This window comes from Sus scrofa, chromosome 15, assembly GCF_054392235.1.
Source record: "Sus scrofa isolate SSC_HxYL_T2T_F1_AM1 chromosome 15, Sscrofa_HxYL_maternal_Yorkshire_Landrace_v2.0, whole genome shotgun sequence".
In the NCBI taxonomy this organism is placed as follows: Eukaryota; Metazoa; Chordata; class Mammalia; order Artiodactyla; family Suidae; genus Sus; species Sus scrofa.
The window spans coordinates 85,168,658-85,196,578 of NC_139397.1; the positions used below are offsets into that span (position 1 = coordinate 85,168,658).

Here is a 27,921-nt window from a genome sequence, read left to right on the forward strand (position 1 = left end):
CATATAAGGGAAAAACGCCTAGAAATACAGAAAGAAATTGATCAGATGAAAGTCATAAGAGTATTCAATAGAGTAATTTTTGTAGATGAGAGATAAAAATAAGTAATATATAATGTTTATTAACATATTAAATAACATATGTTATTATTTTATAATATATAAACTTTATGGACTAAAAACCAAAAATTCACTTTTCTCATCTGTGAAATATTTATTAAATTAACAAAATTGTTATGTATAAAGATATACATATATGTTAGAGATATGACCAGATGATAGACAACTATATATGGATATTGTGATATAGAATCATTATATTTTCACTTCATACTTCATAAAATTCTGTTCATGTTTCTATTTCATATCTTTTCTCTATTTGATATAATTCCTTTAGTTCCATATACAGCATTTTAATCATGCTTTTCCTTACTTTAGGGACAAGCCATTTTAATTCTTTAGTTTAAGTAGGGAAGGGATGAAGAAAAGAAATTGACTACTTAAATATCCAACATTATCAGAACAATTAAACAGTATATGGTAAAAAAGTAGGAAAATGATACTTAAATACAATATTTGCACATTTTAATGCCATGAAATATGTTCATAAAATAAAATGTTTTAATAAAACAAAATTATACCAAAAAATGAGAAAAACAGTAAATGATCAGTGTTTATTAGGGTTTTAGTGGGGAGAGAGGGATCAGCAGACAGAGGAGAGAGGATACTTCGGGCTAATCTGCAGAACACTATAATGGTAAACACACGTCATCATACAGTTGACAAAACCAATATCAAAAGTGAACCCTAAGTAAACCATGCATTTTGAGCGATAATGATGTGTCAATATTGACTGCTGTTTTGTTACAAATGTACCACTCTGATTCCAGATGGTGATAGTGAGGGAGTCTGTGTATGTGTAGGGATAGGAGTACGGGGGAAATCTCTGTGTTTTCTGCTCAATTTTGTCGTGAAACTAAAACCGCTCTAAAAATAAAGTCTATAAAAAATAAAGTATTATTTATGCTACAAATGTATGTATATATGCACATGTGCATATGTACACTTATACATATATACACACCAGTGGGTATGAGAGAAAAAAACTAATAGTAATTATTTCTAAATCTAGAATTTTCTGTATTTTATAAAATCAGAATATAAATGATAGAAAGTTATTTAAATTTTGTTTTATATAATATGATTAAAAATAGAATGGTAACATAAAAATTTACATTAAATATGAGTTCCCACTATGTTGTAGTGGATTAAGAATCCAACTGCAGTAGCTGGGTCACTATGGAGGCATGGGTTTGATGCCCTGCCTGGTGCAGTGATTTAAAGGATCCAGCATTTGCCACAGCTGCAAGGTAGTTCTCAGCTGCAGCTCAGATTCAATCCCTGGCCTGGGAACTTCCATATGCTGTGGGTGCAGCCATAAAAAGAAAAAATTAAATTAAAATTAAATTAAATTAAATGTTATTTATTGTGAAAATGTGTATGTGTATAAATATGACTAATAATTTAGAAACATGTTACAAATATTTTATAAATAAATACATAATGAAAACAAAAGTGCAATTTATTATGTTTTTGAAAGAATTAGTGACAAATTCATTTTTATTACTTAAACCTAATGTTTTACATTTCCATATATCTTCCATGTGTTTAGAGGTGTTATCTGAGCTGGCAATAGAAATGAATCCAAATCATCTAAATAATACATGAGGTGGGTGATATACAGTCTTCTATTTAAAAAGGCATGTTATTCATAAAATGGGGACTTAAATTTCATGTGGAAACCCTGATTAATATGTGTAAATCATTGTTTGTAATGTCTAAACTTAACAAGCTTTTCTTAGTATTTATAGGGTTCCGTTCATAGAAATCTGCTGATTCAATGCAATCCCTATCAAAATACCAAGGGCATTTTTCACAGAAATAAAACAAAAATTTCAAAAATTGTATGGAAACACAAAAACCCCAAATAGTCAAACCAAACTTAAGAAAGAAAAATGAAACTGAGGATTCAGGCTCCCTGACTTCAGACTATACTAAAAAAATACAGTAATCAAAACAGTATAGTACTGGCACAAAAATAGACACATAGATCAATGGAACAAAACAGAGAGGCCCAGAAGTAAATCCACAAAATATGCTCAATTAATCTATGACAAAGGAAGCAAGAATATACAATGGAGAGAAGACAGTCTCTTCAATAAGTAGTGCTAGGAAAACTGGATGTCTACATGTGAAAAAATGAAATTAGAACTTTCCCTAACACCATATACAAAAATAAACTCAACATGGATTAGAGACCTAAATGTACAAATGGGAACCATAAAACTAGAAGAAAACATAGATGGAACACTTTGACATAAATCATAGCAATATTTTTGGGGGTCTGTCTCTTAAAGCAAGGGAAATGAAAGAAAAATAAAGCAAATAGGACCTAATTAATCTTAAACTTTTGCACAACAAAGGAAACAATCAGCAAAATGAAAAGACAATCTACTGAATGGGAGAAAATATTTACAAATGATATGATCAATAAGGGGTTAATATCCCACATACATAAACAGCTCAGACAACTTGACATCAAAAAAACAAACAACCCAATTAAAAAATGCAGAAGAACTGACCAACATTTTTCCAAAGAGGAAATGCAGCTGGGCAACAGACACATGAAAAGATGCTCAACATCACTAATCATTGGGGAAATGCAAATCAAAACCAGAATGAGCTATCTCCTTACATTTTCAAAATAGCTATCATCAAAAAGAACACAAATAAGAAATATTTGCAAGGATGTAGAAAAAAGGGAACCCTTGTGCACTGTTGGTGGGAATGTAAATTGGTATAGCCACTATGGAAAACAATATGGAGATTTCCCAAAAAACTAAAACTAGAACTACTGTATGACCTAGCAATTCCACTCCTGGGTACATATCTGAAAAAACAAAAACAAAAACAAAAAAAAAAACACTAATTGGTAAAGATACATGGACCCCAAATGTTCATAGCAGCATTATTTAAAGCAACCTGTCAATCAACAAATAAATAGATAAAGAAGATATGGGACATATATACAATGGAATATCACTCAACCATGAAAAGAAAGAAATCCTGCCATGAACAGATTTGGAGGGTATTATACTAAGTGAAGTCAGTCACACAGAGAAAGACAAATACTGTATGATATCACTTACATGTGGGATCTAAAAAAATAAAATAAACTAGTGAATATAATAAAGAAGAAACAGACTCACACGTATAGAGGACAAACCACTGGTTATTAGTGGAGAGAGGGAATGAGGAAGAACAAGATAAGGGTAATGGATTAAGACGTATAAACCACCATGTATAAAATAAACTAAAAAAAAAAAGTCACAACACAAGGAATATAGCCAATATTTTATAATAACTGTATATGGAATGTAACCTTTGAAGATTGTGAATTACTATATTGTACACCCAAAATATATAATATTGTACACACATTATAAAAATCCTATTAAGAAATTTCAAACATCTAGGTCTACTAGACTGGTCTACAGCCTTATTATAAATACTCATTTTAATTTAAATTATTTTTCTTTTGCAGGATTTATGGTTAAATGTTATACAGTTTTGTTATTCTACCTTGTTTCGTCAAAAATTGTGTATTTTACTTGCCTATATGACAAATACACTATAAAATTACAAAGTAAAGTATCAATGATCTGGTTGGTTTAGCAGATTTATTTTCATTCCACTCACAGACTGTTCATGAGTATTGCATTCTAGATTTGTTAATGGAACATAGCCAAATGCATTAATCCTTGAATGCTTAGTTCACCAGGATGATTTGAAAAATGATAATGCATGTGCAACTCCTGAGTACAGTAACTCATAAACGTTAGTTACGTAATGATGTTGACAATGAAAATGATGACTTTACTCTAAATCAATGTTAAATTTAATTGAAAGAAAAAAAATCAATTGAGCACCAATTGAGTTGAAGATGCAAAATTATAACAAAAATCCAAAATCATACCATTCTCAAATATCAGAATCTTGCCATTCAAAAGCAGAGAAACATATGAAATATTAAATGCATAGTTGTATACATAAAAACAATACCATCAGCACAATGGGAAAATAAATAATTATGGAACTGCATTTAATCAGTAAAGTCTAGAATATGGTGGGATGTCATGCAAAATGGCATTCATGAGGAAGACCACAAGTAGTCCAACGGGGGAGGGGTCATTTGTTCTTTCTTTTCTATCATTTAACCAAAAAGTCTATATTTTAATTTTAGAAAATAATAATTGTTTGTGATAGGTCAAGAAGAAATTGATAAATATTTAAGAGAAACTTTAGAAGTTTCTCTACAAATGAGACAAATGCTTTAGAGAAACTGACATTTTTTTAATTTAAAGCTTCTTAAGTACCACCCTACACCAGCCAGAAAGGCCACCATCAAAAAGTCTACAAACAATAAATGCTAGAGAGGGTGTGGAGAAAAGGGAACCCTCTTACACTGTTGGTGGGAATGTAAATCGGTGAAAGCACTATGGAAAAGAGTCTGGAGATTCCTCAAAAAACTAAAAATAAAATTAATGTATGATCGAGCAATCCCACCCCTGGGGATCTATTTGATCAAAACCATGACTCAAAAAGATACATGTGCCCCAACGTTCACTGCAGCACTATATACAATAGCCAAAATATGGAGGCAACCTAAATGCCCATCGACAGAGGAGTGGATAAAGATATGGTACATATATACAATGGAATATTACTCAGTCATAAAAAAAGAATAAAATAATGACATTTGCAGCAACATGGAATGATTTAGAGATTATACTAAATGAAGTTAGGCAGTGAAAGACAAGTATCATATTACATCATTTATATGTGGAATCTAAAAAATGAATACAAATGAACTTATTTGCAGAACAGAAACAGACTCACAAATTTTAAACAAAGGGGACAGAGGAGCAGGGAGGAATGGCCTGGGGATTTGGAATTGGCATAGGCACACTGTGGTATGTGGAATGGTAGCCAACAGGAACCTGTTGTCTAGCACAGGGAACCCTACCCAATATTCTGTGACAATCTATACGGGAAAAGAATCTGAAAAAGAATGGATGTGTGTGTGTGTGTGTGTGTGTGTGTGTGTGTATAACTGTTGTGGAGCAGAAATTATCGCAATATTATAAATCAACTGTGCTTCAATGAAACTTCAAAAAATAAAAAAATAAAGCTTCTTAAGATAATATTAGCACTCTTCCATAAATGGATTTATCTAGGCAGTTTTAAATATGTGTTTGTATGTATGTTCACACACACAATAGTACTACAAAATTCACACACATTCTATTTAATTAAATATGTAAGGGGATAGTTAAAAAAATAGGCCTAAGAGTTAACAAGACATTCTATTTGCCCTAGACATTTCCATTCTTTCTTAACTAAGATAATGAAATTAATTTTGATAGAAAAACTCATGAACGTTTTTTAAAAACTCATGAAAAATATTTAACAGTCAAGTATTTATTATCTTTTTATTAAAAAAAAACTAACAGTCTTAGGTGGATCTCAGACAACTGTGGAAGTTACTAAAATAACAACTTCCATATGCTATTTTATATGAAGTTCTTCCATCATTTTGGCAAGAGTCATTCTCTATATAAGTAGTAAAAATCAACCCCTCTTATAAAGTGTGTTAGGAATTTTCCAGCTCTCAAGTTTATTTATTTATTTATTTATTTGTCTTTTTGCCTTTTCTAGGGCCACTTCCCGCAGCATATGGAGGTTCCCGGGCTAGGAGTTGAATCGGAGCTGTAGCCACCAGTCTACACCAGAGCCATAACAACGCGTTATCTGAGCTGCGTATGCAACCTACACCATGGCTCACAGCAACACCGGATCCTTAACCCACTGAGCAAGGCCAGGGATCGAACCCGCAACCTCATGGTTCCTAGTTGGATTCGTTAGCCACTGAGCCACGATGGGAACTCCCTCTTAAGTTTAATTTTTAAAAATTTAAGAAATGAGAAAAGACAAAAAGCAGGAAGAAGGGAGGGATGGAAGGAGGAAAAGGAAGGAGGGAGGGAGGGAAGGAAAGAAGGAAGGAAGCAAGGAAAGAAAATGGAAACATGCTTATGCAGAGCTAGATCTATGCCCTCAATGATCTGCTTACTGACTATGCCATATGTTAGCCGCTTAAGATGTCTGGAGCCCAGAATTCATTAGAGATAAAGTCAACAGGATAATTACAGGAAATTGAAAATAATGAAACACTGAGTTTTAAGTCCCATTAATTCTTTAAAATGTCCAGCTGCTAGTGGACAAACTCTTGGAGTGGTTAATACCCTATGGTGAGAAATGTTTTCCTTTTTTTTCTTTTTCTTTTTTTTTTTTTTTTAGGGCCACACCACCTGTGGCCTATGGAAATACCTTGGCTAGGGATTGAATCAGAGCTATAACTGCCGGCCGCAGCCACAGCAACGCAGGATCCGATTCGCATCTGTAAACTACACTGCAGCACACAGCAATGCCAGATCCTTAACTCACTGAGTGAGGTCAGGGGTTGAACACAAGTCCTCATGGATACTAGTTGGGTTTGTTAACACTGAGCTAGGACAGGAACTCCCTCCCCCTTTTTTATAAATGACTCAGTTTATGAGAAGGAAATTCTCTCCATTGATAAAAGCATATGAAAATTACATTAACTCTGAATATTCTTTAAATATCAAAAGACAAATTCTTAGTTAAAATAGAAATCAAATATAAAATAAAAAAATTGAACATTTACATTTGTAGAGGCAAACAAAAATTGAGTCACTTACATCAAGGACAAAGCGAAGATGGTCAACGCAAGCACACAAAGGAAATAATCTAAACTTAACAGAATTTTACGGGTCTCATAAGTCAGCAGAGGACACTAGACAATCTCTAAACGCCAAGTCAGTTTATACCATTTCTAGACTTCCTTGTTCCCCTGACTCAGCTACCTTGATCCAATAAGACCAGTAGGCAACAATCAGCTGAAGCCAAGTGATTTCTGCATTTACACCATTAAAACCCCTTAGTCTATAGGCAACTAAGAATTTATTACTCCCATAGCCTTGAGTTTTCTAGTTTACAGATTGAAAGCCTTTCAATGAACTGATCTTTCTGCTTTGTTTTATTCAGTATATAAAGTTTGGTTTCAGACACATTAAATGTGACTAGTTCCCTTGAAATATGTGGTTGCTTAGTTTTTGCCTTACCTATGTGGTAGTAATTATAGCTTGGCAACAGAATTGAACATTTCTAAATGTGAATATTCATGTCCACTATGGATAGTGTTGCCACGGGAGTCATTTCCTTCCTTGTTTCCATAGAAAGGTATAATAACACTTATCTTCCTCACTGGGGTGCTGTAATATTAAATACTAATGGTGGTGATTTCCACAGGCTGAGTTTTATCACAAACCTAATCAAATGATCTTACATATCAAGAAGTAAATCACAAATTTTTCATCTTGCAAAATTTGAAACTAAACTCTCTTATACATTCTGATTGTCAATACTCTTACAATATTATAGTTTTCTTCAAGCTTTTAAAAAAAATCTGTATATGCCAAAAGGCAATAACATCTCTTACAATAAAAAAAGGGTGAAAATAGTATTCTCTGGTTGAAAGGAGCCTTATGCATACTTGTGTTGGATTCTTCAATCTTCAAAGGAGGTCATTCATATAAATTCAGTAAAGACAGTAATGTGTGAATCTGATACTACCCTGACCCCTATCCACCTTAGAAGGCAACTCTAACATTTCAAACAGTAAAATTCAGACCAAAAGCCACCTCTTCTGCTGCCAAACAGATAGATAGCCTATATCTGAACTCAATTTACAAAACAGGGACATCACTATATGTTAGCCACTTTAATAGATTCAAGTTTATTTTCAGAATATACATCTACCTTCAGTAGAGAATAAAGCAATTTGAGACCAAGGGGGAAAAAAGTGCTGACGGGCCAATAAGACAAAGAAAAGAAACCGTCAATTAACCTACAGTGATAGACCCCTTAAAAAAAAAAAAAAAAAGCATGGCAAATCAATTTATTCATCTTCAAATACTGCTTCTGTGATACTATTTCTCCTCTTCCAAAGGTTTCTAGATGCGGTAGACATATTCATGCACAGCATGTTGTAGAAAGCTGTCAGTAGTTCTGATATAGTCACCCCAAGGTCTAATCCTATTATATTAGATGAAAAAAATACAAGGATGCTCACAAGACCAGTCCTTCTTAAGAGACATCAAGAAATACATAAAGTACTTTAGGTGCTTGGCCCCTAAGTGTTGCTAGAACAGTAACAGCCTGCAAACAATCTATGAATCTAGAGACGGCAGTAAACAGGATTGCTTTCAGTTTATGAGCTGTTAAGCCTGTTTCATAAAGTAGTTCATGGTGACTGACAGTTAAAACACTGGGTCATTCACTAGTTCCTGTGTTATGTGCCAAGTGGCACAAGGCCATGAAAAATGATGGTACTAGGAGAAAAATCTTACAACAAATGATCTTTTTGTGCAGCCACCTACAGGGGAGATGAACAAAAAGTACAGAAGTATTTCAAAACTATAAATATCTTCAAAAGCAAAGTCTCAGACTGCTACAACCAAAGTAAATAACCACTTATAAAAAACAATTTCTAGTGACAACCCAACACTGTCAATCTTATAGTATTATTTAGAGCAGTGTGGGTGGAGTTGAACAAGAGGTTGAAACCAACTTTATCATGAATGACCCACACTCAAAATTTTAACAGTCTAAACCAGTTATCTCAGTTAGTGTTTATAAAGATTCACTCTGTGTATTGGTAAATTTGTATCAAATGTACAATGTTTCATGACAACAAGTAGATCCCTACATGCTCTTTGCTATAAGCGTATATATTCTGAATTCCTGGGTTCAGATTGTTGACTAAGCCTGGAGCACACACTCTAATTCCTCCTCCCACTTGAAACTAATTGAAATGTTTGGTAACATATACATAAATTAAGAAAGAGAAATAATTTCCAGGTGCCAGAATCTGAAAGAAAATTCACAGAAGTAATAAGAAATCTCAGTGACTATGGAATATTAGGACTCAGTAGAAACCACATTTCAGGTTTCACTGCAATTTCAGAGAAAGAGCCACAGGCTATTTGCATGTCAGGGAAGCAGGACTGTGGAACACACCTCTGCCTGCCAAGTGGAACAGGAAAATCACTGCTGAAACAAGTCACTAACCATGTCTATGGGGAGAAAAATCCCATAAGCCAGAAATCGAAGTCGGCATTTTGAGGGTGCTGTGGCTCAATTCACAGAGTAGAAAGCTGCTTAAAAGAAAAAATAAGCCCAAAGTACCCAAGAAGAAGCAACAAGCAAAACCTTACCTAGAAAGGCTTCTATATCTCAGGATGAAAAACCTCCCCTTTACAGCAACTCCGAAAGAAAATAAATTTGCAGAAAGCAATTACAGAACGTATGAAGAATGTCACTTCCAAAGAGGAGAATTTATACCTGAATAGATGGCTTCATAGATGCTCTGAACTTTAAAATAATTACAGTAATCCTCAATAGAACTCATGTACCAGGAACAGAAAGTCATGCAAAAAATAAGCAAGGATATAGGAAAAAACAAACAACCAACCAGGAGTTTTAGTAGAGTAAATCATAGCTACTATTAGTAGATGAGATACAACTGAATGAAGAATTAGGAAATTTGAAGAAAAGAACTGAAGAAAATTTTCAGAATATACCTCATAGAGATAAAAAGATACTAAAATATGAGACAGAAATGAGAAACACAGAAATGGCACAGAAGCTCCAGAATCTATGTAATGGCATGGTAGAGATGCAACTTTTAAAAGTATATATATTGAAAGAGAAATAACCAACAATGAAGAAAGCCATAGGTTCTCTAATTGAAAATATACATCAAGTGTTAAGATCAAAGAAGAAAAAAATCATATGCAGACACAGTTTAACATAACTGTGGAACTCAAATATAAGGATAAAATTCTAAAAACCACTGAAGGAAAATTATACATAGCATGTACAAAATAATAGTAATTAATTAATAAAAAGTTTTCTTTGTGGGGTCCCCAAGCCTCCTTCCCATCCTCTCAGGTTCATGACCCACCAGAAACACTCACAGGACTTAACTATATAGTCATATTCATAGCTATGATTTATTACAGCAAAAGATGAAAAGCAAATAAGCAATGGGAAAGGCTCATGAAGCAAAGTCCAGAGGAAACCAGGCTCAAACTTCCCAAAGGGCATCTCATACCCAATAAGCCCCTAAATTTTTATTCCTCTGATTTAAAAACAAAAACTTTATTTCCCTTCACTTCATATCTACCAGTGTCACTGATCACATAATCTGGAAATCTCATATAAAAATCCAATTAAAAAAATCTAAAAAAATTTCCTAGAACTAATGAGTACATTTAGCAAGGTGGTGTTACCTCTTAGTAAGGTCTCAATATACGAGACTACAAAGGTAATCATCTTCCCATATATCAACAACCAACATTTGGAATTTGAAATAAAACATTACCACATAGAATGACAACAACAACAAAAAATAAGCACTAATTAAATATGTGTAGGATTTGGACCTATTTTCAAGACCTACTATAAACCTCCAGGTAAATAAAAACAGTATGATGTTTAAAGAGAACAGAAACATACATCAATGGAACAGAGCAGAGAGCCCAAAAATAAATAGACTCATACTGACAGAATTATCTGATATCTGAGAAAGTATAAAGGTAATACAATGGAGGACGAAAGTCTTGTCTTTTCAACAGGACATGCTGAAACAACTGGGCCTCCATAAATAAAATAAAATAGAATAAAACAAAATGTTGCATACTCGCAACTCATTAAAAATTTAACTCAGCATAAAACTACAGAATTTCTAAAAGAAAACACAGAAGAGTATCTGCATGATCTTGGGTTGGGTTATGAGTTTTCAGATAAAAAAATACCAAGCTTCATGAAAATAACTGATGAATTGAATATTAGCATAATTAGAAATCCATATTTTATTAAGAGAATGAAAAGCCAAGCCATAGACTGGAAAAAAATATTTTCCAAACACATATATTAGATAAAATATTTTTATCTAAAATGTTTTTATACAGAACCCCTAATCAATAATAATTAAACATACATCAAATTAAATGCTGGGGGAAAATTTGAACACAAACAAAAACACTATTACAGTGTGAGAAGTTTTGTGGAATCACTCGCCAATGAAATAAGCATAACGAGAAAACTATTTAAAGAAATAATCATTTACAGTCTCTGAAAATTATCCGAGGGAATACAGCCAATGAAGAAAGGTTCATTTTTAAAAAGCTACTAAAACTTGATAAGAATAGCAAGAGTTTGTGGTATCTGAACCAGGATACATGTCCTCCTTCCACTTTCACCTCAGCATAGCAGAAACTCTACTCTGGGATTGTACATATACAAATGCAGAAGCCCCCACCCTCAGGTCCTAGTCAATGACCTTACTATCTCCTCAGGAGTTACAGACCACCAGCACTTCTCATTCACCCTACATGCTCGAGAGGCTAAATTTAAGACGAATGCAGCCAAGAGGTCAGGAGTTCCCTTCTTCAGTCCAGGTTACACTTGTAGAGTAATGCCTTACTCAGGCATGAGGGGTGGAGAACACTTGGCACCTGATCATTGTCATCCAAGCTCACTCATAGGCTGAAGAATTCACACCGAGAAACCAAGAAAACCAGAGGCTATTGATTCTGCCAGGCTTGTTGGTCATAAAGCGTGAATGTTACACCAAGAGAAGCCTACCTCTGTCCCTGCCCCCTGATATGGAGTGGTTCTGAGATTTTGCCAGAGGGAGAGGCAGGCAATAATAACAGAGAGCTCCAAAGCTCTCCCCTATTGGAAACGGTGTGGGAAAATCAAATTTCAAAAACAATGGATATTTTGGTGGTAAGCAACTAAGAGAAGGTTGCTTCATGAGAGCAACAGGATAAACCAAAGGTCTGTTAATTTCCCAGAGAGAACCAAAGAAAGAGGAAACTAAGAGGGGTTCCCCTAAGGTCAGAACAAACCTCAAAGACTAACCTCAAAAACTATTCCTGAAAAGGTTAGATTTGGATCAGATTATGGAGAAATTTATGTCCTAGGACCTAACTATAAACAATAGGGAAATCAGTAGTAAATTAGTGTAGCTTAACAGCTGGATGTAATACTAACAAACACAAGTGTTCAACTGAATGACTATAAAAAGAAATAGTTGAAGAGAGCCCTGCTAAAAGTACTGTCATCCCAGTACATGCCTAAGGAGTGACATTAGGGGCTTCACAATGTGAGAAAAATAGACGGCACTAAAGTAGACTGGCCCAGTGCAAAAAATTAACTCCAGATCCTTACCTCACATTATGCACAAAAATAAAATGGATTATAGACATAAATGTAAAACTACAAAATATTTAGTAGCGATCATAACATTTATCCCCAAGAAGATATATAAATGGCCAATGAGGACTTGAAAAGATGTTCAACATCATTTGTCATCTGAGAAATGCAAATCAACAAAGTGGCACATTATTTGAAAATAAAAAGAAAGAATTGCTGACATGGACTAAAACATAGATAAACCCTGAAAACATTATGCTGAGTGAAAAAAGCCAGTCACAAAAGACTACGTATTATATGATTTCATTTATATGAAATATCCAGAATAGGCAAATGTATAGAGACAAAAAGTAGATTAGAGGTTGTCTACAGCTGGGCAGTTCAGGAAAAATGGGGTAAAGAGTGACTGCTAAAGGGTATTGAGTTTCTTTTAGGCACTATGACAAGGTCCTAAAATCATATAGGTAGTTTCATAATCCTGGGGATAAACCAAAAACACTAAATATGCATCTTAAATAAGTAGATTTTTTGTTTTATGAATTACATTCCAATAAAGCTAATACCCCTCCAAAAAAAGATGTGAACAATATTTGCCAAAGATACACGGTTAGGAAATAAACATAAAAAAATATTTAGTATCATCTGCCATTTGAAAAATACAAACTAAAACCACAACAAGAGACCTGTTAGGAAGGCAAACAAATATAAACAATATCAAATCTTGGAAAGAATGCAGAAAAACAGTAACTTTTATTCATTGTTGGTAGGAATGCCACATGGTAGAGCCACTTGGCAATTTTTTATAAAGGTAAATATACACTACCATATGGCCCAGCCCCATACTGTCCACACTCCTGGATATTTACCCAAGTGAATGGAAAACTTAAGTCCAAACAAAAATCCAGATGTGAATGTTTATAGGAACTTTATTAATAACCACCAAAAAGTTGATGCTGTGGTCTGAATTTTGTTTCTCCCCCCTAAAAAAAAAAAATCCATATTTTGAAATCCTGATGCCCATTACAATTGTATTAGGAGGTGGGACCTTTGGAGGTAATGAGATCATGAGAGTCGAATTCTCATGAATAGCACTGGTACCCTTATAAGAGAAGCCCTAGCGAGAACACTCACCCTATCCACTATGTGAGGATACAAAAAGAAGTCTGTGACTTCGAAGAAAGCCTTCATCCCATCTTGTTGACTCCCTGATCACAGATGTCCAGCCTCCAGAACTGTAAAAAGTATTCTTTATTCTTATAAGCCACTCAGTCTGTGGTATTTTGTTATAGCAGCTTGAATAGATTAAGTCATGGACATAAAAAAATCTTTCAGTAGGTGACTGGGTTAACAAATTGTATTATATGCATAATACTACTCAGCAATAAAATAAAAGGAACAAAGCTACTGATTCTTGCAACAACATAGATGAGTCTTCAATGCATTATTCTAAATAAAGCCAAGCCCCAAAATTAACATATTGTATAATTCCATTTATATAATATTGTAAAAAAACAATAAAATTATAGAGATGGAAAAAGATCAAAGCTCACTAGCAGTGAGGAGTAGGGGGAGTGCTGAATACAAAGGGACCTCATACTGGAGTTTTTAGTGTGATGGGCTTTTCTGTATTGTACTGCATAGGAAAACACAAGACTACGTATTTGTTAAAACCCATAGAACTGTAACATTACCAGGTGCAAATTTAAATAAAATCAACTAGGATTCTGTGTGCTATCATGACTGAATACAAACTGTACCCGATGAAACTAACTGTATTACAATTTACGAATTAACCTCAGTGAAGAAGATAGAGAAAAAGAGACATTACCTAAGTAACTTTTGGAAAACAGTATTTGACTAAAAACTATATGTGTGAAGACAAAAAGAACTTTACATAAACACTGTATTCTAACTAGCAAATGTGACCTTCATAGAGGTATTGGTTAGCAATTATGAAACTAATTTACATATGTACTAACCTTGGGCAAATTCGTAAATAAACTGTAGATGATGTGAGCCAAGTTTTATCACTGTCGAAGAAAGAAATCATAAATAAGCTAGAAGGTAAGGTTAGAGTGAAATCTATAGTTCTAGATTAATCAGTGATATAAGTGTAAACTTATATGCATTTTAAAATATATAAACACTTATATACATATAGATATATGTATATACCTAAATCAGTACAATATGCTGAGAGGACCTAGAAGCAGTGGACACCTCAGTAGCAATGAGCACTGAAATCTTGGTTTTTAAATCCTATTCTCCAATAAAAAGTAATCAGGTCTTTGGAAAAAACCTGATTATAAGATTGTGGCAATGACAATATAAGATTAGGCTTGAACTTCTTTAGCAAGTGTCAGAAAGAACGAAAGCGTCCTAAAAAAACAAAACAAAACAAAACTATATTTAGCATCATCATGCTTAAATTTTGTGTTTTTAATCCCAACTTTTCACTAATTGCCCCTCCCACACTTGTGTTGATTTTTGGTATTAGGCCTACATGGAAAAGCCAGACTGCATTACCCCTTCTCAGAAAAGCCATCATTAGAATGCATCCTCTTGTTTTCTTTGCTTTAAAGATGCCAGCTTTAAAACAGTCTCAGCTTTCAAAACTAAACAAAATCTCATTTCCCCAAGCAATACTACTAAACACATTTAAATGAAACTTAAATGAATTTTAAAGCAAATCTATGTAATTTTCAGGGGCATCATTTTCCCCAGAAATTAAATATGTGATGTACACCAGTTCCTCTTTAGTTAAAATATATGAATTTCATGTAATCCCAAAGCTAAAAGAGAACTTTGACAGTGAAGCAAAAGTTTTGTTTGGTTTTCCTGATGGTTTTATCCGTGATGTAGTCAATTAAGTATGAATCTTCTGCGTTTATCTCATTGAATCTGTCTCTGTTCATAAAAATGATGCAAGTTCTAAGTCCTGATTTTAGTGTTAGCTAAGCTAAGAGCTATCTGGGCAGCCCTATATAAGCCATAATCTCTTAGGATTCAGCAATCTTACCTGTAAAATTAGGGAATTAGAATATATTCTTACTATCCTTGAAATCTGGAAGGCTGTATTTTTTTTTTTTTATCATTTTTATTGTGTAAGTTAAGGACTTGTAATGTTATCAGGTCTTTGAGTAAGAGTAAATCTGCCTTCTACTTTGGACTTGCAGTTATTACCCTGGCTATGCTTTGTCAATTTTCAAGCCCAGGGTTTTTACCTCAAACTTATCTTAAGGGAATTAATTGTTTGATTACTGAAGAGCATATGCAATTCATTAACTCAAGGTCTGTCAAAAGGCATCTGAAGCAGCTTCATTGGTATATCCACTGAACCTCTATCATCATCACAAGAATTGGTCTCTTCTGATTGTCAAACTGTTGTGATCTATTTTCCTCTATCATTCCAAATTCCATTTATAACTTTGAAAGTGTGCTGAGAGTATTGAGATGAAAGTTGTGAAATGTACAGTATCCTGAACACAGTAATTGTTCATTAGATGATTAGAAAGAGTTCTTTTTAGTGAATTTCATAAATTCTATGAGACTGTTTTGATTCATGATCTTCTATATACCTTATTCATATAGAAAACAGGTGATACCAATGAAATGTGAGAAATATTACCTCTAATACTTCTTTATAGTCACACCCTGTGATCACACATTTGCCTTCCTGAAGATATGCTGGCTTTCTATATTATGAGGTACCTAATTAAAAAACTAAAATTTTGGAGTTTCTGCTGTGATGCAGTGGGTTAAGGATCTGGCATTGCCACAGCTGGGGCATGGGTCACAGTTGAGGCTCAGATTTGATCAGGAACTTACACATTCTGCAAGTGCAGCCAAAAAAGAATTAAAATTTGTCCTTCCACTGGACAAAATTTATAATCTAGCTATTTTTAAACACTGGAAGGTGTATAATTTAGGACTGTGATCCCTGATAAAAGGGAAACAAGGGAAACAAATGAGAACATCTCTACAATTATCAAAACATTCTGCCTAGGAAATGGTGCTGGGAGGGGAAACTCAAACAATCTTAACAAATTGAGAAGGCATATTGGTGTTTGGGGAATCAGAAAACTGCAATTTTCAAGGCAAGGGAACTAAAGAAGAAGAAGTTATTCAAAGGAAGAACTCCAGAAATATTTATAAGATTCCTCATACGTCTTTGGCTAAAGTTGCACATGCATAAGGTAATAATCTGAAAGGTTTCACAAAGATCTTCTAGAAATACTTGGAGCTACAGGCTGAAGAATTCCCAGAGCTAATATAAGACTAGAAGACTTTCAAATTTCAACCAGCCAAAGTGGAAAGACCTTGTTAAACACTCAGGACACATTCACTGGCAACCTGAGCATAGTTAAATCATAGCAGTAGGACTAAAATTTAGTAGTATAGCTCTAGAGTAAATGCTATTTCAGAATTTTTCTAAAGAAACACAGAAACAAGACTCAAAAGAATCAAGCTAATGTGAAGCAATATAACACTTACCAAAACAAAAGTAAATACGCATTAAAGTACCTCAACAAAGTGACTCGAAATGCCCAGCAGCCAATGAAAAATTACTAAATATCCAAAGACGCTCTAAAGTATTCACCCAAAACTAGGGGGTAGGGGTTGCAGTTAAAGAAAGAGATTTATAATAATGTTCAGAATTTTAAAGGAAATCATGAATATCCTGATATACTATGGAGAATATAAAAAAGCAAAGGGATTTCTAGAGCTTGAAAATAAAATATTTGAAGTGAAAGATGCGCTAAATAGAATGAACAGCAGATTAAACACTGCAAAAGAACAGATCCAGGAACTGTAAGCTATAGCAATAGAAATCAAATAGGCTGAGGCACAAAAAGAAAACACTAAGACAAAAAAATGTGAGTAAAGTAACAGTGAGTTGTGGGGAAAAAAAAATCAATCATACTATCATATATATAATTAGAGTCCCAGAAATAGGATGGTAGAAGAATATTTGAATTCATGACAAAGTTCAAACTGGATGAGAATACTAAACTTACCAAGCCTAGTGGCTTAATTCAAAAAAAGTAAACCCAAATAAAACAACAATAATAAAAAATCATAACAAATTGACAACTAAGTATATAGAGAAAAATTACAAAAGAATCCAGAGAAAAAGGTCTGTTATACACAGGAAAACAAATAAAATAATTATAACCAGTTATTTCCTGAATCAAAGCAAGCCAGATGATACTAAAATGACATTTTAACATCTTGAAAGAAAAAATGTCAACAAAATACATTTTTCCATTTATATGAAACTCTTGAAAAAACTAATTTAATGTATATTAATAGAAAACAGAGACATGGTCAATTGAAACCTGGTGGGAGACAATTTAGACTAGAGAGGAGCAAAGGGGAACTTTTTGGAGTAATGGAAATAGTGTATATCTCAATTGTGTCAGTGCATAGATTGTCAAAACTAATTAAACTACAGTTGAAATAGTGCATATTATTAGATTGATAGATAGCAATAAGTTGATTTGAAAACAAAAACTAAAGTTAAATAATATAAAAATGCCTGGCGAAGTCCCTCACTGCATGTAAAAAATGTACTTATAAAAAGTTATATATAAGCCAAATTAAAATAAATAATATTTTAAATGTGCAAAAAATGGTTACTAATTAAATAATCACTTCATAAAACAAAAGTATGCTTTAAAATTTGCATAGTTCTGTGATTAAAATTAATGCACAAGAAGGTTACAGAAAGGCAGAGTAAGGAGCTCAGCACATCCTTTCTCCCGCAAAACAACAACGTAACTGGAGAAAAAAATAAAAACAAACAATAATTTAAAGTCTGAAGATTTGTCCTGAGGGCATATAGCAATGGAGAAACATTCATTTAGGAAAATCTATTAAGCCTCAGTAAGAACATCTGGAGTCTATGGCATTTGAGCCATGATCCATTTCCTTACCCTCACCCAAAATTCTGTGTAGAAGATTTTCCCTAGACATTCCACTCCATGCAGCTTTGGCCAAGAATATAGGAGCCTGCTCTCCCCAAAGCTCCCAGCCTAGGGTTATAGTTTTACCCCAGGAGGGGCTGTCTATGTTTCTCATACCTTTCAGTCCTATATTATAGAAGCTCTATTCCAGGCATATAGAGCTGAGGGGACCAGGACTCCCTTTCTCCATCTAGCTCTCGCTAGGAGGGAAGAAGCTCTATCTCAGGTGCAGTAGGTTGAAAATACTGGGACCCAGATCACCTCCATTCAGCTCACTCACAGGAGAGAATTTCCAAGCTGGGACAGGCAAGCCAAGAGGATCAAGAGTTGCACGTCTTTCTTGGCACCCACTCACAGCTGAGGTATCAACACACACACACACACACACACACACACACACACACACACACACACAAAATGAGTCCTCACACTCAGTTCTGATATAGTGGCACAGGGTTTCTTCTCAGAGGTCAGGCAAGTCTTAAGAATAAAGACTTCTAAAGCTCTGCCAGGAGACACTGACTTTTTATGGAACACAGAGTAAAGAATTCTATGGCTAAAGGCATTGTTGAAAATAATGGAGATCTTGGTGGAGAGCAATTAAGAGAATACTGATAGCTCCATGATACAAGCAAAAAGGCAGAGCAGCCAGAAGTTTAATAGAGAAAACTAAGGAAAGAGAAAACCAAGAAGAATCCTCCTGAGATCACAGTCAACTCTGAGAGATGGGAAAGCTGTGCCCATGCACTAGGGTACCAGCACTCAGAATCAATCAGAGGAGGATGTGGGGCAGATCTGAAAGGACACACACATCAGAGGGCTCATTGGCACAAAGGAGCTTAAACACAACCTCTGACCAACACTTACTGAACAATATACTACTTTAACCCAGAGTGATTCCTGGAAAATTAGGCTTAAAAATGAAATCACATTCAGCCCTAGTATTTTGGACGACTGTGAACATGCCCAAGGCTACACTTTCTCAGGAGAAATCAGAAAGGAAATCTCCATGCTACTAGTCCCAAAAACATGAGAAATAAGAACTTAAACTTCATTCACATGATAGCAATCTCCAAAACACATAAACAATTCAATAGTAATGGGTAAAAATCTAACTGGCTCATGGGGATTAAGTACAAACTTTGACCAATTAATGACTTAACCGCAACTCAGGGAGGAACCTTAAGTAGCCAAGTTAAAAGATAAAAGTAAGGGGAAAATTCTGCACAGGAACATCAGACACTGCACACTATCAGAAGATAAGGAGAAAAATATCAGTAGGGACATTGGAGGATGCACATGGCAGGGAAAATAGACTTTGTAAAATCAGATCAATAAATAACCAAGAGAACAGATGACAATGCAAATAGTAATAACAACAACATTGGGTGAGGAATCAATATTCACAGTTGCTACAATACATTCACTAAAATAGCCAGTTTTCAACAACCAAAAAAAGTGAGGCATGCAAAGAAACACACATACAGGGCAATAGAAATGACAGACATCTTAGACAAAAGTGAGAACAACCCAAATGTCTTAGCCAATGAATAGATAAATAAAATATGCTCTATCCATACAAATGGATGTTATTTAGAATAAAAAGGAGTGAAATTCTAATATATGCTATGACATGGATGAATCTTTAAAATATCATGCTAAAAGAAGACAATTACACAAGGCCACATATGTATGATTCCATTTACACTAAGTGTTCGTATCAGACAGAAAAATTATTAATGTTTGTGTAATTGTGACAGGAGGAAGTGATAGAGAGTGCCTGTACAAGGTTTCTTTTTAGCAGACAAAAATGTTCTAAATTGGAATGTGGTGAAGATTACACAACCCTGAGGACATACCAAAAATTAAATTGTATACATTAAATTGGTGAATTGTATAGTTTATGCATTACATGTCAATAAAGCTGTTAAAAATAATGCACAACTATATCCTAATTTTTCAACTATTTACACATTACCTCTAATAAAAGTGGAATGACTAAAGGCCCACCCCAGCAATGTAATACCGTATAATACCATATATCCAAATATTTAAAAGTTATAAATTGAGTGAACAAAACTGTTAGCTAAAATATGTCCTTTCCTCTTACCTTGACCCATGTACCTCCAAAATAAAAAGTATATTTTAAAATATATAAAGCAATTATTTTTGCATGACTTAAAATCAGTAAAATAAGAAAGATAGCCAAATTAAGTATTATAACTTTTCCTAGACTTTCTGACAGAGAGAGAAACAATGTCTCCATGAGCAATAAAATGAGTGCATATATATAATTCACAAATTTTTACATACTTATAAAATCTAGTTTTTCTTGCTTTCATTTCTACAAACTCATCAATTACATGGTTATAATTAAGATAGTCACATCATTTATGTTCTAGTCACAATAATGATTTAAAGAGTTAAAATGTAATGATATTAAAAATGTACAAAATTTGAATTTATTTTCATTAAAAAATGCAAAGGATTAATGTTATTCATTTGTTTTCAAAAATCATTATTTTTCTTCTTAAATATGCAAAATATTTAAAGATTAAGGCAAAATCCCAAAAGATTATTTATTTTATAATTTCATTTCTAAATTATGAAATTTAGAAATAAGCTGACATTTTAAATAATATTTTGAACATTTACTAAAAATTTATTAAGTATGTTTTAAATAAAACTGAAATTCTAGCATTCAATGTCCATTTCATGATCAATGGGGAGTCATTTAGGGTTACAGTTGCTTTGTGTGAGGGCTAAATCCAAATTCCAAATGATAAGAATTGCTCAAATGTTCTTTAATAAAATTTTTGTATGTGTCCATGATATGCCAATCCCTCTAAAGAACAGTCTCTCTTGACTTTGTCTAAGGGCAATACTAAATGATTAAGTGTAAAGGGTAGTGTATTAGTCTTCAATTGCCACTATAATAAATTATTACAAACCTGATAGCTTAAAACAGCACAGACTTACTATGTGGAAGCTGGCTACAGAGAAGCTAGAAGTCTGACACTGGCAAAATCAAGGTGTTTCCAGAGCTGCATTCCTTTTGGAGGCTCTAAGGGGAAAACTGTTTCTTTGCTTTCTCCACCTACTAGAGACTGCCCACTTTCCTTGGCTCTTGGACCTCTCCTGCATCTTCACAGCTAGCAACAGAGCATTCCTTTGACCCTGCTTCTGTCATTACAGCTCTTTCTCTGATCTTTTTTATTGCTTCCCTCTTGTGTTTTCAAATACTCCTGTAATAAAACTCTACTCTCATAAACCACGATAATCTTCCTATCTTAAGGTCAGCTGATGAATACCTTAACTCCACCTGCAACTTAATTTCCCCTTGCTATTTAATCTAATTTATTTACAGAATCCAGTGTGGAAAGTGTGGTAGAGCCATTATTCTGCCTACCACAGACAGAATAGGTTAAATTATGCTATGATTAACACACAACCAATTAAATAAGCAGAAACTCCAAAATTTTTGTGATTTATAATAATAAAGATGTATTTCCTAATTGTGATGGATGTCCCTTTTAAGTCAGCAGATAATCTCTGTTCATTGTATTTAATGAGAGACTCAGGCTAACAGAGAAGCTGCCATCTTGAACACAGCTAATTAATGTGCCCTACATATAAAGAACCCCAGGGGATCACCCACCAGCAACTCAATGCTTGGCACAAAAAACACCATGAATCCTATCTGCTCAGAATTCACTGTTGAGAATTTGTCCCTTGACTCCACCCAAACACAGAGCATTCAGTCATGATAATTCTATTCTGTGCTTTGAAAGGGAAAATCTGTATTTGGTAAGCAAACCTAATACCCATTATCTTACTTGTCACAGCACATACAAATGTTGGCTAAATAAAATAAGATATAATTGATAGCTGAGTTTACAAAAATGAAAGTAAAATCCTCGGATCCCAGAAATAAAATCCAGAATCATAGGAATGTGAGCTAGTAATGCTACTGCTTTAAAGATGGAAGAGGGGAGTGGGGAATAGTTAATTAGATCCAATAAATCCTAAGGGATTGAAGTTTAATATTCTCACAGGGAATTAGGACAAGGGCACAACCAGAAGGGCAAAAGGAATTGGGATTTCTGCATAAATTCAGATTTCCCTTGGAAAAGAACTATAGGGAAAATTCTATTCAATTGAACAAGAAAAACTGTGTTTATACCCATGCTCTAGAGAGAAAGTAGGTGTGTCCCTAAAGAAATCCAGCCCAGCAGCATGTTAGGTTTTCCTATTCTAACCATGAAGTTCTACTCTAACCGTGGACTTGTTTTTCTCCTTTTTTTTTCTTTTTTCTTTTTTTGCTGTTTTAGGGCCACACCTGTGGCATATGGAGGTTCCCAGCCTAGAGGTCGATCAGAGCTGTGGCCGCTGGCCTATGCCACAGCCACAACAACATGGGATCCTAACTGCATCTGCAACATACACCACAGCTCATGGTAACGCAGATCTTTAACCTACTGGGCAAGGCCAGGGGTCGAACCCACATTCTCATGGATCCTAGCTGGGTTCATTAACCACTGAGCCACGAAGGGAACTCCCATGTTTTCTCTTCTTTTACCTCTATATTTCATATATATTTTTGAGGTCTTATTGTTAGGTACATTCATACAAAAATTACATCACAGTGTTGTATCAAACCTCTCATCATTATGAAATATATCTTTTTATCTCTAGTAATATATTGTCTTAAAGATTGTTTTGTTTGACATTAATATAGCTACACAAGCACCTGAGGTTAGTGTTTATTTAGTACCTCTTTTTCCACACTTTATTTTCTACCTTTCTTTAAACTTATATTTTAATTTTGAATCTTTTAAGCAAAATGTAATTGGCTGTACTTTTAATGCACTTTTTCTTTAGAATATCCAGCAAACACTTGTGTGTGAAAAAGAACACAACTGCTACATTAAAAACCACAAACTACAGGCAAAAAAGTTATTACTGGAACATATACAAGAGGCTACCTATAAGCCCTACAAATCAAACAGAAACAGACAAATAACCTAATGGAAAAATGAGCAAAATACATGAACAAGTTATATATATTGAAGATGTAACTCAAATGGCCTAAGAGCAAAAGTTGAGTAGCTTTAGCAGTAATCAGGGAATTGTGAATTAAACCCACACTGCAATACACTGCACAACTATAAGATTGTCATTTATTTTTTATATTCCATTAGAGTGAATAAGAATGGGGTTCAGTTCTCAAACCAAAGCAATATTAATAGGGTACACATCTGAGAACTTCCAAAAGTATCAACTTCAGAAATTCAGACATATATCTGAAGAAAAATAAAGTTGTTTCTATGCCTAGAAACTTAGACCCAATTTTGTAATAGATTACTAATGAAATAAGTTTTTATTTGATTGGGTTAGCTAGAATTGAATCATAATCATTTTCTATTTCAAATAAGACAGAGAATTGTACTTACTAACTATACATGTTTTCAGTAGTTTCCAGAAGTTGCTGAGATAGCAGAAACCATAGGAGTTTCTGCAGAGTAATCAGGCATATAGGCCAGAAGATTGCGTTCTTTGGGAGTCATCAGGAGACATGGCTTGAACAGCCAGTGCACACTTTCATATACTCAGGAGCATGAACTGTTGTAAAACTTTGTCAGGCAAGTGATCTCAAGTCTCAGGGCACTTGGCCAAATGCAGCAGGATTCTGAATCAGCAACACTATGAGAAAAGTGAACTTTTTTTCTGATTTGGGCTCCAGTGTCAAAGTCTGGACAGTCCTCTAGGATAAGGCCAGCAATTTCAGTGGCATATGTCTAAGCTAATTTTGATCTTTCAAATACCTGTTAAAGTTATGGGGCACTATCAGTAGAAATCTAACCTCTCAAGGACGTATGCATGGGAAAGCAGATGGCTTGCAACAGACTGTTTAATCCCAAATCAAATAACAGAATCAGCACTTCAGGATGACTGCTTATATAGACACTTTTGTCAGATAATGTGGCTGAGAGCTACACTTCCCACACAATAAGCTCCATAAAGAGTTTGTGATACACTGATTGATCAGTGGCAAATTCATTAAGCTTATATAGCAAACAGTGAGCTGTAGAGTGCATAATAAACACTGTCCCAGACTGACATGAATTTACATTAAAAGATAACAAGACATTAAGCTTTTGGTATCTATAGCCTTTTTGTTGTTTATTGTTTTTATTTCTTGATATAGACTGCAGGAAGATGTAAGTAAGTTTAACAGTGAAGCTGGAGATGGAAAATATATTGATTTAACATAATAAAGGAAGATTTCCATGAAGGTAGCAGTGAAAATACTTCCAAATAAGCAACTTTGGTATAAATCATCTATATAAACCTTCCGTCCAGAGGAAATAAACACTAAAAGTGCTGTTCTTCATAGGCAGCTTTCTTTCGGTATCTGGCATGGGAGTTGCAGTTTGCAGGAATCTCTACCTTTTTAAATTAGGGCAATCCCAGACTTTGATCTCATTTTTAAAAGAAAGCTCTGAAATGTAAATAGATGGAAATGATAGCATAAAATGACTTTCTTCAAAATATGCTTTTTATTTATACTGGAGTGATTCTGTGGTCAAGTAAATTTAAGAAATAATGTCTATAAAATGCTAAAAATGATTAACGTTTCCATAGGACTTATAACTTCAAGTAAACTGGTGTGAATGACTCTTTAAAAGAATATATTGTGTGAAGCATTTCCCAAGATTATTTGAGCACAAAAGTGTGTGTGTGTGTGTGTGTGTGCAATATCTCAAGAGACTAAAAGTTCCATGGGATGCACTTTTTGAAATGTTGATGATCGTTTGTACCTTCAACAAACAGTGGCTTCTGCTTTTCAATACGTTCATTTTGAAGTTAAGCCATTTTCTTTCCTCTGGTTCAGAAGTGCCAATAGATACATGGACTTCATAGCAATCTAGTAGTTGAGATGGAAGAAGAAAGATAGAGTAGCAAGAGTGTGGAAGATTGCAATAGTTGAAGCAGAAATAAAAGAAAATAAAAGAAAGTAGATTGGGGTCTTGGTGGTGGAAACCAAAAAGAAGAAACTGGCTTTTCAAACATTATAAAAGAAAGAAATGGCAGGACATAGAAAGGTCCTAGATGCTAGGTAGAAAGAGAGATAATCAAAGATGGACTCAAGGTTGTAACCCTGGGTGATAGGAGAGTTGTCGTGCTGCTAGCAATAATGGAAAGTAGAAGGGAAAAATGATAAGCCTGGACTATTATTATGACATTTTTAACTGAAGGGGCACAATGAAGGAGGCTTTTGTATGGGATGGGAAAAAAATTCAAAATCAAATACGAATTTAGAAAATGTAAAAAACTAAACATTTCCCAAGCAAGTATCAAAAAATATTTCTAAAACAGGATTTTATTTTTAGTTGGTATATGTAGAGCTAATTGAGTCAGTTGTGGCATGTGTTTTTGTTTTCTTCATCAACACTATTCGCTGGCACTTTTTTCTAATAATAATATAAAGACACACATTATGTATTTTATACATATATATATGTATATATATAGAGAGAGATGGCATAATCTTTGCAAAGCCTATGCACAAATGCAAATATATAACTTTTATATACAAAAATTTAATCTGACCATAAATGTAGATTGCCCACGCTGGGAAAGCAAAGGTAGTCTTGAAAAAAAATCTGAAAATTGAACACTGTCAAAGAGTTCTGATTTAATTTGCTAGTCTAATAAAGAGGAGAATGACAAAAAAAAGTCTTTATTTGCTTGAAGAGCCTCTGAGGCTTTTAGTACCATTGAAATGCTATTCTCAACTCAAGTACTTTTCATATATCAGAGAAGTGGCAAATTTAACAAAGCCTGCACTAATGTTTTGTATTTCTGTTCTAAGTAAAATGCTCCAGAAAGTAAACATGAGTATTCAATAATATTGTAACTGAAAACAATGAAAACAGCTCTTGTTTCATAATACATTGATAAGTAAATAATTTTAAGAGAAGCAAACAGTATTGTTGAACACTGAAAGGCTAAACTAGTCATAAAATAGAAGCTGCTTAAATACCATTGTTTATTTTGTGATAATACAAAAAAAGTTGGCATACATATGTTTTGTAAATTGTAGATACATTGTATAGATAATTTAATATTTAAACACATCATGAAGAGCAAATCCAAACTGCTGCTACAGGAGGAATTTTAACACAATCTAGATCAATGAGTCTCCAAATAAGAAAAAGAAAATGAGGCCAGAGTAACAAACTCTCTTTTAAATAAATTCAGAGAGCCTAGAAGACATAAACCAAGAAATTGCATTTCATGCAAAAATTGCATCTTTATCATGTCTTTAATAACCAAAACCTACATGCATAATTTATAATTTGGCTGGATACTGAGAAAATTTCACCTTGCTGTAAAACAGCAGTTAAGAGCAAGTCGAGATTAAGCCGACATTGGTTTAATTTGTTGTTGTATGGCATATTAGCAATGTGTATTTAGGCGCATTCTTTTAGTCACTCTGTGTCCTGATTCCCTAAGTGGGGAAAAAAAAAAAAAAGATGGGAGGGATAATAATGGCATCTTAATAAATGCAAATGTTTTACCCACTGCCTACAACATAGCCAATATTCAATAGATTAGATTTTATCCTAATTATTGTAGTAACTGTTATCACAGAATATCTTCCTATAAATAGCATTGTCTGATTACCCAAGGAACTTCTGGCCACTCCCAGAGCATGTGGAACTTCCCAGGCTAGGGACTGAATTTGTGCCACAGCAGCAACCTGAGCAGCTGCAGTGACAATGCTGGATCCTTACCAACCATGTCACTAGGGATTGCCACAAAAATAATTTTTAAAGCCTGATTTCAACATATAAGTCCTTAAAAACAAGATAAAATTACATATAATAAGTGTTTCAGGCTGACATCTTCACTAAGACTCAATAATAAGTATAGAACATAGAAGGAAAGTATCAGTGATTTTATACACACACACACACACACATATATATATATACCTACACAAACATATACATATACATATATTTACATCTTTATCCATTCATCCACTGATAGACACTTAGGTTGTTTCTATATCTTAGCTATTGTATAATGGTACAGTAATGGTTCAGTGAATATGGGGGTGCATATATCTCTTCAATATCTTATTTTCTTTTCCCTCGGATATATACTCAGAAGAGGGGTTGCTGGATCATTTGGTAGTGCTAGTTTTATTTTTTTTAAGGACCTCTATACTGTTTTCCACAGTGGCTGCACCAACTTACATTCCCACCAACAGTGCACAAGGGTTCTCTTTCTTCACCTCTTCACCAATACTTACCTCTTGCCTTTTTGATGATAGCCCTTCTCACAGGTATGAAGCAGTAGACCTTGAGGGCATTATGCTAAGTGAAATAGGTCAGACAGAGAAAGACAAATACTGTATGTTATCATTTATATGTTAAATCTAAAAAATATAAAACTCAAAGAAATGAAGTAGAATGACGGTTGCCAGGGACTAGAAGAAAAATGGGGAGATGCTGATCAAAGA

General features: G+C 34.1%; 1 long non-coding RNA gene across 4 annotated transcripts in view; it reads right to left on the minus strand.

Annotated features, from left to right (window-relative positions):
- Nucleotides 1-27,921, minus strand: part of LOC102163767 (uncharacterized) — a 307,735-nt gene that overhangs the window by 132,651 nt on the left and 147,163 nt on the right. For 2 of the 4 annotated variants that reach the window (XR_014829460.1, XR_014829462.1), the window contains exon 6: nucleotides 14,400-14,450. The exons of the other annotated variants lie outside the window; for them this stretch is intronic. This is a non-coding gene — a long non-coding RNA (uncharacterized LOC102163767). The remainder of the gene's footprint in view (nucleotides 1-14,399; nucleotides 14,451-27,921) is intronic. 4 annotated transcript variants of the gene reach the window in all.